The sequence below is a fragment of the Macaca mulatta genome, chromosome 5 (genome assembly GCF_049350105.2).
Source record: "Macaca mulatta isolate MMU2019108-1 chromosome 5, T2T-MMU8v2.0, whole genome shotgun sequence".
Taxonomy (NCBI): Eukaryota; Metazoa; Chordata; class Mammalia; order Primates; family Cercopithecidae; genus Macaca; species Macaca mulatta.
Window position 1 is genome coordinate 194,635,794 of NC_133410.1, and position 8,894 is coordinate 194,644,687.

Below are 8,894 nucleotides of genomic sequence, written 5' to 3' on the forward strand. Positions count from 1 at the left end.
ACCGGCTTTTCTTCTCTTCTCATCTTTTTCCTTCTCCAACATACACACACTGTAAATATGTGGTTTCAATTGGAGCTGCCATGGTCTTAGGCAATCCCGCTTTCTCAACCTTTGTTGAGTGACCCAAGCAAGGTTAAATTCAAGTTCTCCCCCACGAGTTTTCCCAGCTGCAATTGAAGAAGAGATACAATCTCTGTGGTGGAAACTCCACGTTGTGAAACTCAAGATCAATCAGCAGTAGAATCTCTGGAGCAGCTGCTGGGTGAGGAGTAGAGAAAAAGCAGGCAGAAGAAATGACCAGAATCCTGGAGGAGTCTGCGTCCCACGTGGCAGGTGATGCTGAGGCTCACTGCATGTCTGCCCTGGCCACCGTGCGGTGGGTCTACCCTATGTGGGAACCCAAGAGCCAATATATTGCCATTTGCTTACAAGGACTGTCTTTCATTTATGACCAAAAGCAACTTAGTGTGTGTCAGGTCAGCCGCAGGATGAAGGAAGGGCCCCCATTCTCTGGATATGATCTTAGGTCTTCACCCTATTTTCTTTGTGCTGTTCAATAATTCTCTAGATTGGATTATCAGCATATATGCCCACCAGTCATTTAAATGCAATACCATTTAAGAAAATGCAGAGTTTTCTCCTTTCTAGATAGTAGGAAAATTAAAGTTACAGTGCATTATTTTAGAATACAGCTAGGCTTAACCTAACACATCAGTCCAGTTTTTTGGTTCTGCCTTGATGACTCTCCGGACTAATTAGTCATTTTTCTCCTTCTCTAATTAAACCAGGTTCATTTTCCTGTTGGCTACCTGTATGTCACATTTCAGGGATAAATCTCTCATCCTTAATTACTGAAATGGACTGGTTGCATTCTTGCCTCAGTTTCTTGTCCAGAAGTTCACCAACTGGTTATTTCCTTGGGCCAAATTCAGTTTTGGAATGAACTCCAGTCTTCAGCTGTTGATTTTGTTCTCTTTATCCTAGTAGATAAATTTTTGGCACATTCTTTCTCCTTCCCATTGTTATCTCTCCTCTTTACCCATCACTTTCTTTCTGTTGGGGTTTGGATTTATTGATCTCAGCCTTTCCTGATACTACTCAATTTATGTTTCACAGAAATAAAGGCTATACTTAAATGAAACTCAGATTCCTATATACAAATGTTGTGATAACTTGTTTCCTTCAATAAGGGTCACACAGATAGTATAGATCTTATCAGGAAGAAAAATTATCACAATATTTAGACATGACGGTCTTATTTTAAAAATGTTTTCAGTTTACTTTCAGATTCCATATATAGTTTTAAAATACATGTTTTAGTTGAAGAGTAAAAAAAAAAGTGTAAGCACAGGAGTGTCATTGGGCACTCCTCGGAAGGAGAGCAGCCCTTTTTTTTGTTTTTTTTTTTCCTTCCTTCCTTCCTTCCTTCCTTCCTTCCTTCCTCTCTCTCTCTCCTTTCTTTCTTTCCTTTTTTTTTTCTATATTCTACCTCTAGGCTTTGCCTCCTTGCTTGCTCAAGTCAAGCCCAAGTTCTAAGTTTTATGCTTATGGAAATACAGTAAATTAAGGCATTTATTTATTCATTTATTTAATTTTATTTTTTGAGACAGGGTCTCACTCTGTCATCCAGGCTGAGTTGCAGTGATGCAATAGTGGCTCACTGCAACCTTCACCTACTGGGCTCAATGGATCATCCCACCTCAGTCTGCTGAGTAGCTAGGACTACAGGTGCATGCCACCACGCCTGTCTAATTGTTGTATCTTTTCTTGTACAGTTAGGGTTTTGCCGTGTTTCCCAGGCTAAATTAAGACATCTAAATCACTCAGGCACAACTAATTTTTTCATATTGCCACATCCTCCTATGAGAGGGATTGTGCTTCAGTCTTTTCAGCTGTCTATGCCTTAATTGTGACTCCCATCAATAATGCTTGATGTTGTAGCCAGCATTGGTTTGTTATTACCAAAAGCAATGCTGTTCTGGAAACACAAGGACAGCAGTGTCTCATGTGATGCAATTGGACAGAACCTCAAGAGGACATTTGCTCCCACCAAAGGGCATTCAGCAGAACAAGGACCAATCAGAATTCATCCGACAATGATGTTCAGTGTCATCTGACACCGGCAGGTCATAGCTTACATGTGTGATTGTGCCTCTCATATGAGAATGAGATGGTCCACAACTGTGGGTGAAGGAACCTTCCTGTTCTCAATCTCTTGTTTTTTAAAAATATTCCTTATTCATGTGCTTATTTATTTATCATTTTACTCTTTCATTCATAAAAGTCTGCCAAATGCTATTCAGGGAACTAGGGAAAGACAAGAAGCAAGCCCCAATCCTTCCAGCAAAGTGTTACAGACAGGGGCATCTGAAGAACAACAGAGAAATGGACAAGGAGGCAATAGAATGGCAGAGAGTGAGAAGTGCTATGCGGAAAGACAAAGAACGGTAAAGAGACAGGAGGTGGAAGAGATGGAAGGTGCCTTTTCAGATGAGATGCTTGCTGGAGGATGGCATCCCAAGCAGATGATGCTTGAGCAGTGGTCTGATTGAAGTGAGTCACATGGAGATCTGGGACAAGGGGAGGTGGAGAGGGCTCCATCCTAAAGTGTCTAAGGGGAGGTTCTGGAGAAAACTTTTCTTTCAAGCACGTGCAGTGTGTTGGAATATTCAGAGCTTCTGATGGTAGGGGTGAAATCCCCATGTTCTTTTTGGCTCTGGTCCAGAGATGACTCTCAGGTCCTGCCCCGTGACCCATCTCAAAGCCAGTGCTGGAGCACTTCCCTGCTGTCAATCGCTCTCACGCTCTGAGTCTCTCTGACTTCTCCTTATGCTGACCGCAGAGGAAAACTCTACTTTTAATGGGCTCAAGTGATGAGATTCAGCCCACTCTAATTGACTCCATTTTGATGAGCACAAAGTCAACTGTTTAGTAATCTTAATGCCATCGGCAGAATTGCTTTTCTCATGTAACAATCACGGGCAGATGTGAAATCTCATTTTATTCACTGTCCCCAGGATTTGAGTTGGAGATTTGGGAGAACATTTTAGAATTCTACTGACCACGCCTCTTTTCAATTTAGTTCAGATTTGGTTCACCTGAATCTACAGAGGTTTTTTTAGTTTTATTGTATTACTAGAATGTAACATATTTCACTGTAAGAAAACTCCGAACTAAACACAGAAGCATATTTAAATAGGTTAAAAGTCTGTAATTTCACCTTTTAGAGAAACAAATTCTGAGGGTTTCTGCTGTGATTTGCAGGCAGGGTGCTTTTGTCCCAATTGCTTTTTGTTTTTTGTTTTCTGCTGAGCCTGGTAGCAGGTGAAATTTAAAATTTAAACTCTTTTCTACTCTGCACAAAGTGGAGAGATTTGTTGACTACTCTGCTGCACCGCTTGATATCCTAAATCTAAAAGACAGCACAACAGGCATATTTAAATTATGCTACTTCATTCCACCAGAAAATATTGTATTGGCAACATTATCCTACATTTCTAATAAATGTAGTTCTGCATTCCAGTAGTATACATAAAATATTTATTTAAGAATCGACTCCGAAAACTCTAATTTACTAATCAAGGTGATATACTGTAATTTCAAAGAATAGAAAACAAGGAGATTTAGTGGGCAAGTCATTGTGGTCTTTAAATATTTTAAAAGCAGAAAAAGGAAAATAAATTGTTTTGTGTGGGTCTAGTATGTAAATCTAGGACTGAATGGTAGAAGTTGCAAGGAGGTATATTTCAGTATACAGGAAGTTTTTTTCTTTTCTTAAAAATAAAATTAAAATAGGGCCCTGAGCTCTGAAATAAAATAAAATTAAACTAGAGCTCCCTGAGTTGGAGCAGACTGCTTAGGAAACCAGTTTCTCCTCAGTCGAAGTATTTTGAGAGGAAAGTCTAAAGTCTATGTCAGAAGTGTTATCCAGCAGGTTTCAGCCAGCCTTATCTGTAGAGTCAGACAGTAAATCTTCTTGGCTTTTGAGGCCATGCTGCCTCTGTAGCAACTTCTTAACTCTGCCATGTAAGGTGAAAGCAGGCAGAGACAGTAAGTGAATGAATGGCCATGGCTGTTTTTCAATAAAACTTTATTTACAAAAACAGGTGCAAAGCCGAATGTGGTCTGTGAACTGTGGTTTGTCAAGCCTGATATACTGCATTTCCTGAATTGGGTGGGAATAGGACCTAAACATCAACCCAGTCCCCTCCAAATCTAAGATTTCAGTGTTATGTGATTCTTTGGTAGGGTGTAGGAAGCATAGATATTATTTGCTAAAATATCCCTCTAGGAGCAGCTATCCATACCCATCCGTTATTGACTGTGCCTCCAAGCAACTCTAATAAAAAACGTTCAGTTAGAAGAGGTGCCAATTGCATGCCACCAAATAACTGGGAATGTTATGAGCATTTTTAAAAATGGAAACTTGTGCATAAACTGTGTGACCCTAAAATGAGATTAAGGTCCTTTTGACTGCAGCATTTTTCTACCTTTTTTGATGTGTCATTTACAAATAAAAATTATATATATCTTCTGTGTACAACATAGTGTTTTGATATACATGTACATTGTGAAATGATTACCATAGTCAAGCTAATTAGCATGTCCATTATTTTACATAGTTATCATTTGTGTGTGTGTGTATGTGTGTGTGCTGAGAACCCATCAGATCTATTCTCTAGCAAAGTTCATGTATACGATATAGTATTATGAACTATAGTCACCATGTTTGCATTAGTCAGGGTTCTCTAGAAGGACAGAACTAATAGGACAGATGTACATATAAAGGGCAGTTTATTAAGGAGTATTGACTCACAAGATCACAAGGTGAAGTCCCACAGTAGTCTGCCTGCAGGCTGAGAAGCAAGGAAGCCAGTCCCAGTTCCAAAACCTCAAAAGTGGGGAAGTGGACAGTGCAGCCTTCAGTCTGTGGTTGAAGATCCAAGAACCCCAGGCAAACCACTGGTGTAACTCCAAGAGTCCAAAAGCTGAAGAACTTTTGTTCAAGGGCAGGAAACATCCAGCACAGGAGAAAGATGAAGGCCAGAAGACTTAGCCAGTCTAGTCCTTCCACGTTCCTCTGCCTGCTTTTATCCTAGCTCTGTTGGCCCCGATTAGATGTTGCCCACCCAGATTGAGGGTGGGTCTACCTCTCCCAGTCAACTGACTCAAATATTAATTTCCTTTGGCAACACCCTCACAGACACATCCAGGAACCATACTTTGCATCCTTCAATCCAGTCAAGTTGACACTTAGTATTAACCATCACAAGTTTACCCCTTGTTTACTTGAACCCATACGCATCTCCTGAAATCATATATAATCTTCAAATAAAGTCAATAATAAGGTCATAATTATGTTAGGTATACATAATACAGCTATCCTCCATACAACCAGAAATGTACCAATCCCCAAACCAAATGCTATTACATAAAGTTAACATTTAAATGCTATATGAAGTAAATAAATCTTATGTCACATGATAAAGGAAAAAGAAAGGAAATAAAATGAAGAAATTTTCTTAGTACAAGTGTATACATACACAAACATGTTCTTAACAAAATAAGGAGGAAATATGACAATTACAGTCCTCGTTTCTGCAACTGGTCATGTGGGCATAGCTGGTATTGATGACTACCTTCTTCTACTACCCATTCTGTATGCCTTTTGCCTTCAGCAAGCATCTTAGCAGGTTGTGGTTTTTTACCTAGTGGAGTGACCCAAACATTCATTCTTAAGGGGTCTGGGCAGTATGTAGCACTGCCTGGATTGAACTATTGTAGTTTCCCATTGACCTTGATCACAGAGCATGGTACTATGCTCATGATCACAGAGCTCTGTGATCATGGTACTAAGAGCATGGTACTAAGAGGTGCCTGAAGGGATCTCCTGTATTCCTCGCATACTCTTCCTTACCTCCATTGTGGAGTAATAGACTAACTTCATCCTTTTTTTTTTTTAACATAAAATATTTTTAATGCAGGTGTAAAAATAAAAGAATTGTGAACATAATAAGGTATATTTAATTTTACTTCTTTTTAGGAAGTTAGAGTACAGACATGTATGCATATTTTGTTTCTTCTATTCAGTACAAGTCTATTTATAAAGTTTCAATATGTGCTATTTCTCTTTGTAGGGAGAGAAAAATGAATACAATGAACAAGTTGAGACAATATTCCTAGAGAATATATACAGTAACCAAATATAAAAGCAGCTTGAAATATGTTCCAAAATTATAAATTAGGCTTACATTCTTAAAGAGGATTGTTAACTATGCAAACTCATTTTCTCATCTCTAAGAACAAATGTTTGAAATTTAATTAAATACTATAAAATGCATATTGATGACATATATTTTAATAATGCAAATAGATCAGATTAATATATTGCAAAGGTCAATAGGTTATGCAACACAGGCCAAGTGAGATACTAAATACACATCATGACTTCTGTTTCTTCATCTTGATAGTCCAGGTCAATCATCCCAGCCAACACTGCAACTCCCTTCTTAGCCTGTTGACTTAGAGGTAAAAGGAGCTCAAAGTGTCCAGGTGGCTATCTTAACTTTCAGTTTAATGGAATCCTTGTTGTGTCTTCTGGTGGCAGCATTTTTGCCTCTGAAACTAACACCTCTAGGCAAGCAGAAAGTAATGTCTTGGGAACAGGAAGCAAAAATTTTGCTACTGGATCGCTAGGGATGATGGTGAGTGGTGCCACTTCCACTTCCACCCCTTGATTCCTAGACCTGTGAATCCTGGCTATGGGAGAAACAGTGCCATGTATTGGATGTTGATTCAGAGCATACACAGCCACCTGGAGAATTTTGCCCCAGCCCTGCAAAGTATTGTCCCCTAGTTGGCATTGTAATTGTGACTTCAAAAGACCATTCCACAGTTCTATCAATACAGCTGCTTCAGGATGATGGGAAACAATGTCATATATTAGATCCCCCAACTTATTCACACCGTGTAACTGAAACTTTGGACCCCTTGACCAAAACCACCCCATAGCCGGCACTCCCCATATGCTGGCTACCACCATTCTACTTTCTGTTACCATGACTTTGACTTTTTTTAGATTCTGCATGTTGTTGTAAGTGCCTCTCTTCAGATGATCATATGATTTTTATCCATCATTTTGTGAATGTGGTAGATAGCATTTATTGAGTTGCATATGTTGAACCATCCTTGCGTCCCAGGCTTGGTTGATCATGATCCTTTTAATGTGTTGTTGAATTTAGTCTGGTTAAGATTTTCTTCAGGATTTTTGGATCTATGTTCATCAGGAACATTGATCTATAATTTTACTTTTGTTTTCTTGTGATGTTCTTGTTTGGCTCTGCTATCAAAGTAATGCTGACCTCATTAAATGAGATTGGAAGTGTTTCCTCCTTTTCAATTATTTGAAAGAGTTTGAGAAGGATTTGTGTTAATTCTTCTTTAAATGTTTATAGACTTCACCAATGAAGACATCAGGTCCTGAGCTTTTCCTAGTTAAGAGTTTTTATTTCTGATTCAATCTCCTTACTTATTATTGGTCTGTTCAGATTTTCTATTCCTTCCTGATTCAGTCTTGGTAGATTGTATGTTCCTAGGAATTTATCTATTTCTTCTATGTTATTTAATTTGTTGATGTACTGTTTTTCTTTTTTTTTTTTTTTTTTTTTTTTTTTTTTTTTTTTTTTGAGACGGAGTCTCGCTCTGTCACCCAGGCTGGAGTGCAGTGGCCGGATCTCAGCTCACTGCAAGCTCCGCCTCCCGGGTTCACGCCATTCTCCTGCCTCAGCCTCCCGAGTAGCTGGGACTACAGGCGCTGCCACCTCGCCCGGCTAGTTTTTTGTATTTCTTAATAGAGACGAGGTTTCACCGTGTTAGCCAGGATGGTCTCGATCTCCTGACCTCGTGATCCGCCCGTCTCGGCCTCCCAAAGTGCTGGGATTACAGGCTTGAGCCACCGCGCCCGGCCTAATGTACTGTTTTTCATAGTAGTCTCATGATTTTCTGTATTTCTGTGGTATCCATTGTAATGTTTCCTCCTTCAATTACAATTTTATTTGAGTTTTTTCTTTTTCTCCTAATTAGGCTAAAGATTTCTTGATTTATCTTTTTAAAAACAACAACAGTGTCACTGATCTTTTCTGTTGTTTTTCTGGTCTCTATTTTATTTATTTCTGCTCTGATCTTTATTATTTTTTTCTTTCTTTCTCTGTCTTTGGGCTTAGTTTTTTTTTGTTTTTTTTTTTTTTTTTTTTTGCTTTCTTATTGCTTCAGGTGTAAAGTTAGGATATTTCAGATCTTTCTGTTTTCTTAAGGTAGGCATTTATCGCTATAAACTTCCTCCTTAGAACTGCTTTTGTTGCATCCCATAAATTTTCTATGCCACAGGTTTTGTTTCTCTTTTCATTTTTCTCAAGATATTTTTTGATTTTCCTTTTGATTTCTTCTTTGACTCATTGGTTGTTCAGGAGTATGTTCATTTTCACATATTTGTGAATTTTCCATTTTTCCTTCTGTTATTGAGTTCTACTTTTATGCCATTATGGTTGAAAAAGATGCTTGATATGATTTCAATCTTCTTAAATTTGTTAAGATGTTTTTCATGGCCTAACATACGACCTATCCTGGAAATTGTTCTGTGTGCACTTAAAAAGAATGTGCATTCTGCTGCTTTTGGAAGGAATGTTCTACACATGTCTGTTAGGGCTATTGGTTTATAGTGTTTTGAAGTCCACAGTTTCCTTGTTGATTTTCTGTCTAGGTGATCTAATTCATTGTTGAAAGCATGTTGCTGTTTATTTTTCCTTTAGTTATGTTAATATTTGCTTTATAGATTTAGATGCACTGATGTTGGGTACGTATGTACTTACAATTGTTTTATCCTCTTAATGAATTGA